The sequence below is a fragment of the Schistocerca cancellata genome, chromosome 5 (assembly GCF_023864275.1).
Source record: "Schistocerca cancellata isolate TAMUIC-IGC-003103 chromosome 5, iqSchCanc2.1, whole genome shotgun sequence".
NCBI lineage: Eukaryota > Metazoa > Arthropoda > Insecta > Orthoptera > Acrididae > Schistocerca > Schistocerca cancellata.
In genome coordinates this window covers 585,510,713-585,523,315 of record NC_064630.1, presented here as the reverse complement: position 1 = coordinate 585,523,315, position 12,603 = coordinate 585,510,713, and positions in this window count along the sequence as shown.

Genomic DNA, 12,603 nt, shown 5'->3' with positions numbered 1-12,603 from the left:
ATCAGCTGATGACGGTGGTTTTGTTTCTGATATTGACGGTGTTTTTTTTGTTGCTGTAATTTTTGATTTCTTACCTTATTCACATGTGAATCACTTGTGAGGTCATGTTTATGCAGTATATCAATGACGACCATTGTTTTGTTCTGATTAATATCCAGTAATACCTTCAAGATTTTGAAGGCATTCGATAATTTGTTTCTGTAAACATCATTGACTCTCCCCATTGCATTCATTTGCATTTGAAAAAGTTCCTGCTTTTATCTTTGTTGCAATTTCATGCACAGATGCCATTTGTTTGCAGTCTGCAATGAATTGTTACAGAAAATTCACAAAAAGATTAAAAAAAGTGATGTAAAGGGGCCACCGTCCTCTAGCATTACTTTTCCTCAACAGAAGTAGGCAATACAAAAAATACTTTTTACCTTTTTAATTAGGTTAATATTCTCTCAGCTATTTAACTAAAAGAATATCATATGTTTTGTACACAATGTGGTATATTTCAGGCTATAATCCATAAGAAGAAATTACTTTATTTTTGTTGTTAGAGTCAATATGTACTAGCTCTGTATTAACAGTTAAAATTACTTTTCTTTTAGAAACATTTGAAATTACGAAATTCTGGCACACTTAAAATTCATATTATTAATTATGCAATCAGATGATATTTATTATGTTTACTTCTGAATTCATTTGTAAAATAATGGTATACATTAACAGAAAGTCATTTGTCAAGAAAATTTGTAAACTCTTGGGAATATTGTTAGTACCACAGAATGGAGTAGTAGTGGGCATGCCTCTGATGTGATTGGACAAGTTTTTTATGTTTGGTAATAACAATGTAATTTTCGATTTTGAAGTGGAAATTGTAACTACAGTGTGATATAGAAAAAAGTGAAAGAATGAAAATGACAGAAACAGAAATTACTTCTCAGGCAAATCTTTCAAAAGTTATCATCCCAATTGGAACCATGAGAACCTATAATATCAAAGAATTTCAGCTTGAAGAATCAACCCCTAGATGTGAAGAACTGGAGCCAACTACAAGAAAAGAAGATAACGAGAAAAGAAGATAAGTAAAAAGTTTATTGTAAATCTTACTCCTCTTGAAGCTTATTGAAAGAGTTAATTATGAAGTGAGTGACAATCAACAAATGATGTGAGGGAGGGGTAGATTACAAGGTTTCATGACATCTTGATTGTTCAATAATTTTCTACAAAATTTTTTGAATGTTTTGCATGAAATCATGACTGAACAATTATAGATTATAGTACCATTAGTTCTGTACTCATTTGGTTCCAAACTCCTTGCAGAAGACCACAATACTTAATGGGTGAGTGATTTTCTGCTTTTTTAATTTTTTTAAAAATTTTCTTTACTGCAGTGTGGAAGGAGAAGATCTACTGCACAGAATCATAAACAATGATAAGGCATGGGTTTCCTATGATAACTAAGAGATAAAAGAGTAGTCATTGGTGTAAGATCATACCACCTCACCAAAACTGGTGGATTTACTTTAATCCACTGCAGTGCTCACACAATTAAAGTCTCATAGCCTGACATCATTTTAATTGAAACTTCCTGGCAGATTAAAACCGTGTGCCAGACCAAGACTCGAACTCAGGACCTTTGCCTTTCGCGGGCAAGTGCTCTACCAACTGAGCTACCCAAGCACAACTCTCGCCCCATCCTCACAGTTTTACTTCTGCCGGTACCTTGTCTCCTACCTTCCAAATTTTACAAAACTCTCCTGCGAAACTCGCAGGACTAGCACTCGCGAAAGAAAGGATATTGCGGAGACATGGCTTAGCCACAGCCTAGGGGATGTTCCCAGAATGAGATTTTCACTCTACAGTGGAGTGTGCACTGATATGAAACTTCCTGGCTGATTAAAACTGTGTGCCGGACTGAGACTTGAACTCGGGACCTGGCAGAAGTAAAGCTGTGAGGACAGGGTGTGACTCGTGGTTGGGTAGCTCAGTGGTAGAGCGTCGTCCCCCGGTAGCTGAGCGGTCAGTGCGACAGACTGTCAATCCTAGGGGCTTGGGTTTGATTCCCGGCTGGGTCGGAGATTTTCTCCGCTCAGATACTGGGTGTTGTGTTGTCCTAATCATCATCATTTCATCCCCATCGATGCGCAAGTCACCGAAGTGGCGTCAAATCGCAAGACTTAAACCAGGCGCACGGTCTACCCGACGGGAGGCCCTAGCCACACGCCATTATTATTAGTGGTAGAGCACTTGCCCGAAAGGCAAAGGTCCTGAGTTCGAGTCTCGATCTGGCACACAGTTTTAATCTGCCAGGAAGTTTCATATCAGCGCACACTCTGCTGCAGTGTGAAAATCTCATTATTTTAATTGTTGATCTCTCAGTTCAGTAACAGACGCAACTCCATTATTTTAAGCTGGATATTTCTCCACATTTATGTAACTTTAAAGCACATTCTGATGATGGCCAGTTCTGGCAGACCTCTTCATGTTCTTAATTGTTTATAAGGGATTACTGTTTTCTAACCAGTCTACTTTCCTTCATGTGAATACTATTACACCAAGTAAGTTACCACTTGCAATAACATTTGGACAGTGGTGTTAGGCCACACAAGATGTGACTAAAGCAAATATTATTTGAAAGAATTCTGCCTATGGTCTGCCAACTAATTCTCCAGAGGTGGTATATAAAGATAGACATATGAATAATTTTTGAAAGCAGTAATTATATTTTATAATTTTGGGCATGCAGCCACCTAAATTCGATTTTATGCAACTGCACGCATGAAATTTTGTGGAACAATCTTTGCACTGTGAAAATATGAAGATGCACATCAATTATATTTTATTTTATAGCAATATATCAGGTTTTCAAAATGATTGGAAAGATAGTGAATTAGTAGTTCCAGTGACATCTGTGTGGAGATTTTTAGGGAGATGCTTACTGTTACAAGCTATAAAGCCTACAGACTATGGTTTATGTTCCAAATTTTTTGTTGCGATGAATTGACATTTTGCCTATGTGAAAATGTGAAAACACATAAAGTGTGCATCTGAGAGTCAGCAAATCCCCCAGAGATGGTACCATTGAAATGATACTCAGTACATGATTCGTTAAATTACATTGTACCTGACCAATGGATGGGCCACAAGGGCCAGACGACAGAGCCTGTTTCACATGGCCTCCATGTTTACCTGATTTGATGCTATGTGATTGTTACCTTTGGGGGTTCCTAAAGGATCATGTTTATATGCCTCCACTACCAGTTGATCAACTCGACTTAAGAAAAAGTATGTAAGCAGTTGTTATGACAATTATACCAGACACACTGATCAAGATTTGGGAAAAACTCACCTATCGACTCAATGTGTGCCGTTTGATGAATCGTGCTCACATTGAACACTTCTAAGGAAAACTATATGAGTTGCTCTTTGATTTGATGTATTATGTATAATTTTAAGATGAATGTAATAAATGCTACAAACCTCAACTCATTTTGAAACACCCAAAGTTGATAGTGATGCCAACCTGTTCTGTTTAACTGTATGCTACATATATATAGAAGTATTAATGTTCAAGGTACTAGTTGATTGATGCACTGTATAGCTTCTCGGTGGATCGTGTTTCATGTAAAATCCTCAGGTTTATAATTTATCTGTTTTATTCACTTAATTACTGGCTCATTTGAAAAACCAAAAGTACTATCTGATTCAGAAAAATTAGGGCAACAAAAGTATGACATCAGATCTCAGTATAAAAAAGCTTGAAGGCTCAAATAACAAAAGAGTTTTTGGTTGGTTCAAAACTTTAGTTATGAATAATTTCTTACTTAATGACTTTTAAAAGAAAGTAAGCTGATTACTGCAAAAAGTGAAATTAAGGCTATCCAGTAAGCTGGGTCTTTCTGTGAATAAACAGTTACTATCTCATAACATTTTCATGGCCACTTGGCATGGGAACATTTTCAATTACAGATTTATTTAGAAAAAAGATATATTTCATGGCAAATTATGCACTTGGTATTAGCAGTTGGTAAAATATAATGTGAATAATAAGATTTTGTAAAATACTACATTAATAATAACTTGGAAATTTTGGTGAACACTAGATGTATGGATTACATATACAATGGAAAGCAGAAGACAGAGAAAAACAAATAAGTGATCTAAAGGAATAAAATAATAGCATAGGGAGAGTTCTTTCCTCCCCTCATTGCTACTTTGATACACAAATTCAAATATCAGTGATGGCAGTGAACAAACCTGCTTTATATACTTCCTGAATCTGGCTTCTTGTCACATTGCCTCATTGCTGACTATGCCAGACTGCTTCAGTTAAAGAGACTGGATTGCCCATCTGTCCATCTAGTTGGCATTACAATGACAAAGAAAAACCCATTTCATCACGTTTCACATTATCAAAAGCCTTCCACAAATCTACAAATGCAATGAATGTTTCCTTGTTATCACAAATCTGCTCTTTATGATGAACTGCTTTCCAATAAAATACTCTCATGGGTATTTTATGGAATGCATGCCATGCGTGTATCTACATTTTCCTTTATTATCACTATCAATTTGGGCTGATAACAATCATCAGAGTAAAAAGTTCATATTATTTCCATATCATGTCATGCCAGTATAGCAGTTCTATTAATACAGTCCCATCAGAACAGCCGAACATCAAAAAGTGTGATGCATCAGATGCGAAAGCACTGCTTTTTGCATATGTTAGACCTATTGATGCACAACATAAATCTGTGACAGACCTGTGCTGATATGTGATGTGGCAAATATGACAGCAGTGCAGAAGGTACATTGTACAGCTGTGACAGACCTGTGCTGATATGTGATGCTGAGCACTGGTACAGAAAGTTTTGGTGCAAATTTTGACAAAGACAACTGTTAATATGGATATGGCATTTTACAAGTTAACTTGTACTACCAAGACTTTTTTTATAATTTATTTTTACACTAGTAATAATAGTAATAGTACTTCCTAATGAAACTAGTCATCAATAAAGCAACTTATAGGGGCGACTTGAATTTCTTCCAATATATTGAAGTTTATGGAAACATTTTTTATCTGTAAGTTTTGTGGAGAAATGGTAATGATTGAAGTAAGTAATAGTTGTCAAGAAATGTAAACAGTTAAGAACCCATAGCCTGAATCTAATTTTTAAACAGGCTCATTTCATTTAAAATCACCCAAAATAATGAAATCTCGTTGCCATCATGTCACAGATATTTGTGAAAATTTGGTGTAAGAAAGTACATAAAGAGAAAGTGATAAAATAATTTTTTTCAGATTTTTTTAGATCAAAACTGTAGTCAGGGGGCCATTTTGAAATGTCTAGCATTTTCTCCTTTGGCGTCAGTATGAAAGGTAGGTTGAAAATTTTTAACTACTATAACTCCCTTATTTATAAATCAGTTTTATTCAATTTGGTGTCATTAGAAAGATAAAAGGACCAACTATATAACTAAACTAAAAAATGCTGCAACTATGCATATAAATATGTGCAACTCTGTAATAAAAGTCATTTTTCATTTTTTTTTTTACAAACTTCGTGAATTTTTTTCATCAAAATCACAAGTTTCACCATTTTAAATTTTGTCTCAAAGAATTCCTATTGTCATACATTTCAACATTTAAAAAAATCAGAAGGGTGTTTGTTCTGTTTTATCATTTAAAACAGAAAGAACTTAAATAATAATATACATGTTTCATTTTGTGACTCTTACCTAGTGGTCACAAATGATGATCAGTTCTCAAAAAACATATTCATAAATTTCTAAAAAGCGCTCATTCTTTCAAATAAGTTTTTGATGGACAACATTATGTCTGATTCAAAAGTATATAAACGACCAGTACTTGTGCTTGCACTAGGAGCAGGCAAAGTCATTAAAATGTGTTCATAAGGTATCCAGCAAACATCAGTGTGAAGTGGCCATGAATAACTTGAGGAAGGGTCACTTGGAATCATGAACTTGACTTTTGCATCTCTGTGTTCTTCACTTATCTTTAGAATTTTTCCAAGCCACCTCTGGTTATCACAGATAGCTGACACAAATGTGTCTTCTTTAATTGTGTTAGAGGCAGTGTTTTGAATTCCTAGAGGGACTTGAATGAATTTAGTAGATGATGAAACACACTTTATCAGCAACTTGTTTTCATTCAGTGGTTTGAAAAAGTGATTCACTCTTGTCCCCGGGATGGTAGCACCAGTGTCATATTGTTTTTGTGTACTTTGTTATCTCCTCTGTTGTAACATAAAAGGTTTCTATTCCTGGAACATGAGTTTTGGCAAATGTAAACAGAGCTTTTGGACTTAAAATGTGACTTCCATATGGACACTGTAAACTTGCTCTTGATGCTAAACGTTTAATAGTACCACCAACTCCATCACATGCATTTTTGCCATGACTAGTAGCAAAAAAACTCCATTCTGCAGTTACTCCATGATCTTGCTTGTGATGGCACAAATTAAAAAAGTTCTTAAAGTTTTTATATTGTGCAGAACTGCCATCACTGAAGTACATAACATTCTGGATGTGTGGTAATTGTTCCAATACATACGTGAGAGCAGTTTTCTGGAAAACATAGAATGTGTTTGTATCACGCTGCAAACGGTCACTTTTACAACACAATGACATTGACTTAATGCAATCATCTGTTTTAAAGTACACCACAAAAGGATGAAGGGTGACTTGAATGTTCTGCCAGTGAAATCCTTGTGCAGCATCCTGAAGCAAACAGGTATAGTTCTCTGCAAAATCCACTATGATGATCCATGTAGTATTAGGGAGGGTTTCTTTGCTTGATTTCAAGTAGTGACTCTGAGATTTTGATACATAATGATATAGTGTTAAGTTTTGAAGTTTTTGCATGAGATACTCAACAAATTCATTGGTCGTCTTCATCAATGTCTCCAGTGTAGGTTGATCAGTTTGCATCCATTGTTTGAATACAACATTTCCACAGTCTTATAAGGACTCCAGCTCCATTAAAAAATTGCGCAGTTCATATTCGTCAGGACACCGAGAACAGCGATGCAGCATGCACTCCTCGTTTTCCAGATTGCACACAAGTTTCTGTAGAAGTTCAGTGTATGGTTCTTTCATATGTGCAGCATGGATTAACAGTTTTATGTTTTGGTGATATGTGCATACACATACATTATGCATTCCATGACTGTTTACAGTAACACATTATTTTGGCCTAAGTTCACAAAATTTAGTAAAACCAATTTTATCCCCAGGGTATTTTTCTCTGAAAGCTAAGTATACATCTTTCAGATCTCATTTTACATATTAGTCTTTTCGTCTTGTACACTCTTTTGCCATTTTCTGAAGGGATAGGCAGACAGTCATTTTTATTAGCAGAAATGCGACTTATATCATCTTCACAGTAAAAATTCTGGACATGTTTTTCCACATCCTTACCTATCTGTTTCCCACTTTATAACTTCCTTTTGACAAAATACCATCTTCTTTTAGCAATACCCTTGATTTCTTTACCATGTATTCGGTAGTGTTAAAAAACATTTGGATTTTTTCTTCACTCCGTCAAGCTGGTGCTAAGGTAAGTATTTGTAGTTTTTCTTTAACAGAATTTCTGCTCAATTTCTCTTTGAGTTTCTGCATTAAAATATTACAGACTGTACATTCAGCACTGCCAGTTTCTTCAGACACATTTTTCACTGGAACATGTAGCACTTCTGATGCTGTTTGCTGAATTTTAAAGCTAAGCGATGAGACTTTGATGGAATGTATTCTGGATGCCTGTCTTATGCTCTCTTGGTAACCTTAAATGGTGAAATTTCAAGTAATTCACCACTTTCATTAAGTTTTTGAAGAGCTGTAGATGGATCTGGTGTATATTGTTGATCTTCAACTTCACAATCATCCATCCCTGGAAGGTTGTCCCCCATACAAGATAAAATGTTCTTATGGTATGTTATGTACAGCTTGGTACCTGGGATAAGTCCAAGGGTTTTCGCTTTCCTTGCCATGGTTAAAGAAATAGGTTTCCAAGATTTCTTAGCAGTCTTTTTACCATGCTTCTTAAAAGGGTCACAGCAAATTCTTTGTCTATCTTCAAATGTTCACAAATAGAGTCTTTTGTGAGAAGAACGAACATTCTCAATATTTTCACAAGTGCTTCTTAGCTTCAATAATTCAACGTCAGCATGATTCAGTCTTGACATATCTATTAAATCAAGTTCTTCACTGCTATTACTTTTCTTCTGACACACAACTGCTCACACAAAACCTTAAGAAAATTTGTTTTCCATTGTGATTTTTAATCAACTGTGTATGTTGCAGAAAAGAACTGGATGCTTTGGAACTTTTTCTTGTTCTCTAATTAGTCAAGAATGTACTATGAAGAATCTGTAAGGGGTAAATGAGAAAGAGATAATGACCACTTTATTAAGTGATCTCCAATATTCACATTATGCAACAACTTTGTATTACAGTCAGACCCCACAATATGGAACCCCTCGATATGTAAAACCCTCAATATGATATTCTAGAACCGCTCAACTTGATAGTGTGACATATTTTATGACAGTCAATCAGAAGCTACTATAGGAGTGTACTAAGATTCATAATACATAAATGCTTTGATTGTGGAATTGAATTATGTTTATTATAATTTGTTTTATTTATTTTATTTGAATTATCATATATAAGTAATAAATTTTACATAAATAAAGAAAATATTTTTTGTTTCAATTCCGCGAAAATATGTAAAATACTTATAACCTTAAAAATGTAGTATTGATAATGACTTAACAGCCTTTAAAACGAAATACCTAAAAATTAACTTTCAAGTGTCAATAACAAAATCAGTGACAAAAATAATTAATAATTATTTGGTTTGAAGGTAATACATATTTCAAGTATATAAATTATGTTTAATGACTAAATTAATATGTAAATCTCGATTTTTAAATTTATAATTAAATTGATGATGTCATATAGTGATTAAATAATAATTTAGAGTAATAACTGATATATAAAAAAAACCTTCAAAATGGAGCTATAAATATGACTAAATTTTAATTTAATGTATTTTTAAATGAACTATCATCGATCTTAATATAATTTTGTATGAAACAATAATAATAATAATATTTATATGAATATATTATTATTTCTATTGATAATTGATATAAAAAACACGTGAAAAAAAACAATGCTAAATAAAATACGTGATCTTTTTCCACTCAGTGTAATATTTGACAAATGAAATTCACTAAAACATCTGACAACAAGCCATAATTAAACAAAGCATACACTGCAACAACCGTTTTTAGGTTATAATATGATTGGGTGGTCTAGCGTCGCTTCATAAAAATTATACATCATCAGAGGGCACTGTAATATGTTGAAAAAATGCAACCTGTTGCGCTTATGGAAGTTAAATTAAGCCTCCCTGGTTATACGTTAGTGCGCAACTATGAATAGTTGGATGAATTCTTTCTCTTTTTAATTTCAATCGTTTCTTTTCACTATCTCATATTGAGGGGCTCTATTTCCAGAACATTATCATATTGAGGGGTTTGATTGTGCTATCAAATAACTTACCAGGCAGAATGACTGCTTATGTAAGAAGCACAAAATCAGGACAAGAAAAGTCCTTCAGATATATAAAGTACACAGACACACAAAAACATAACACACACAGCCTTTGTTGCATGTGAGTGTTGCTGCTAGACTGAATTTTTCATTGTTGTTTCATGTATTGTTGATTAGCTATCTGAAGCAATTAATTATTACAGCATTACTGAAAAAGTGTAAGATCTAATAATAGAGGACAAACACCCTTCTTATTTCTTTATGTTGAAAAGTATGGCAGTAGGAATTATTTAAAACAAAAATTCAGATGGTGAAACTTGTGATTCTGCTGAGAAAAAAAAATAATAATAATAAAATTCCTGAAATTTGCAAAAAAAGAAATTGTTCAGAAAATACGTTAATTGCAAATTTTCAAACATTTGTTGCTTAGACACAGCACTTTAATAATTTTTATATTATAGCTCTATACTTTTACTTTTCAATGACACCAAATTGAATAAAATTGATTCATAAATAAAAAGCATACAGTGGTTACAAACTTAAAAGGCACTTCGTTTCTCAATGCCAGTTCGCAGAAGGGGCCCACATTTCAAAATGGCCTCCTAATTACAATTTTAGTCAAAAAATTCCAGAAAAAATATTTTATCCCTAACTCATTATGTACATTCTTACAACAAATTTTCAGAAAAATCTGTGACATAAGGGCAATGACCACTGGTTGATTTCATGTGAATTACCCAACAGTTACATTATCCATAAGTTTTTATTGGTCAGTTAAGCTAAAGTGAATAGTATTTATGTTTACAACACTATTTAAATAAGAAACACTTACGAAGCAATAATTTACAAAGTTAGTGAAGCTGCATCTGCCAACACAAAGAGCTGTGATATTGGGAACAGGGAGATGAGTGGGTGTTAACACCTGTGTGCATGGTCTATATGGGGAATGGAGAATTATGCATAACTTTGTATGACACACATTGTCTTTTATGTTTTTATAGAAGCAGTAATTTTCGTAAATTGTGAATATTTTTTGCACTTGAATTCATGATATAATTTGTGTACAACATACGTGTTTTGAACCTTTGATATATCAACTTTTTCATCGACATCTACATGAATACTCTGCAAATCATGTTTAAGTGCCTGGCAGAGGGTTCATCAAACCACCTTCACAGTTCTCTGTTATTCTAATCTTGTATAGCGAGTGGAAAGAACGAACACCTATTTCTTTCCATGTGAGCTCTGATTTCTGTTATTTTATTGTGGTGATCGTTCCTTCCTATGTAGGTTGGTGTCAACAAAATATTTTTGCATTCAGAGGAGAAAGTTGGTAATTGGAATTTCGTGAGAAGATTCTGTTGCAACAAAAAACAGCTTTCTTTTAATGATGTCCATTCCAAATCCTGTATCATTTCAGTGACACTCTCTCCCATATTTTGTGTTAATGCAAAATGTGCTGCCCTTCTTTGAACTTTTTCAATGTACTCCATCAGTCCCATCTGATAAGGATCCCACTCTGTGCAGCAGTATTCTAAAAGAAGACAGACAAGTGTAGTGTAGGCAGTCTCCTTAGTAGATCTCTTACATTTACTAAGTGTCCTGCCAATAAAACACAGTCTTTGGTTGGCCTTCCCCACAACATTTTCTATGTGTTTCTTCCAATTTAAGTTGTTTGTAATTGTAATTCCTAGGTATTTAGTTGAATTTATGGCCTTTTTAGATCTGACTGATTTATCGTGTAACCAAAGTTTAACAATTTCCTTTTAGTATTCATGTGGATGACCTCACACTTTTCATTATTTAGGGTCAACTGCCAATTTTTGCACAATTCACATATCTTTTCTAAATTGTTTTGCAATTTGTTTTGATCTTCTGATGACTTTATTAGTCAATAAACAACAGCAGCATCTGCAAACAACCTAAGATGGCTGCTCAGTTTGTCTCCCAAATCGTTAACATGGATAAGGAACAGCAAAGAGCCTATGACACTACCTTGGGGAATGCCAAAAATCGCTTCTGTTTTACGCAATGACTTTCCATCAATTACTACGAAATGTGACCTCTCTGACAGGAAGTCTCATATCCAGTCACATAACTGAGATGATATTTCATAAGCAAGCAATTTCACTACAAGCCACTTGTGTGGTACAGTGTCAAAAGCCTTCCAGATATCCAGAAATATGGAATCAATCTGAAATCCATTGTCAGTAGCACTCAACACTTCATGCGAATAAAGAGCTAGTTGTGTTTCACAAGAACAATGTTTTCTAAACCCATGTTGACTGTGTGTCAATAAACCTTTGTCTTCAAGGTAATTTTGGAAGGCTGTGTTTAGTAACTCTGCTTTGGCAGCACTGTCTTCGTAAGTCACTCCATTGCTATCATGCAGAGAAGGCATTGATTGTTTCTTGCCGCTAACATACTCCACATATGACATAATCTCTTTGGATTTTCTGCCAGGTTTTGAGCCAAAGTTTTGTTGTGGAAACTGTTATAAGCATCTCGCATTGAAGTTTGAGCTAAATTTCGAGCTTCTGTAAAAGACTGCCAATCTTGGGGATTTTGCATCTGTTTAAATTTGGCATGTTTTTTTCATTGTTTCTGCAACAGTGTTTTGACCCATTTTGGGTACCACAGAGGATCAGCTCTGTCGTTTGTTAATTTATTTGGTATAAATTTCTCAATTGCTGCTGATACTGTTTCTTTGAATTTAAGCCACTTCTTATCTACACTTATAATATTAACTTGGAGGAAGAAGTGCAGATTGTCTCTCAGGAAGGTGTCAAGGGAATTTTTATCTGCTTTTCTGAATAGGTATATTTTTTGTGTAGTTTGGAGGATTTGTGGATTACACTATTCAGTCTCGCTACGACAACCCAGTGTTCACTACTCCCTGTATCCATTTTGTTGCTCGTTATTAACTCAGGATTATTTGTTGCTTAGAGGTCAAGTGTGTTTTTACAACCGTTTACAATTCTACATCTACATCTACATCTACATCCATACTCCGCAAGCCACCTGACGGTGTGT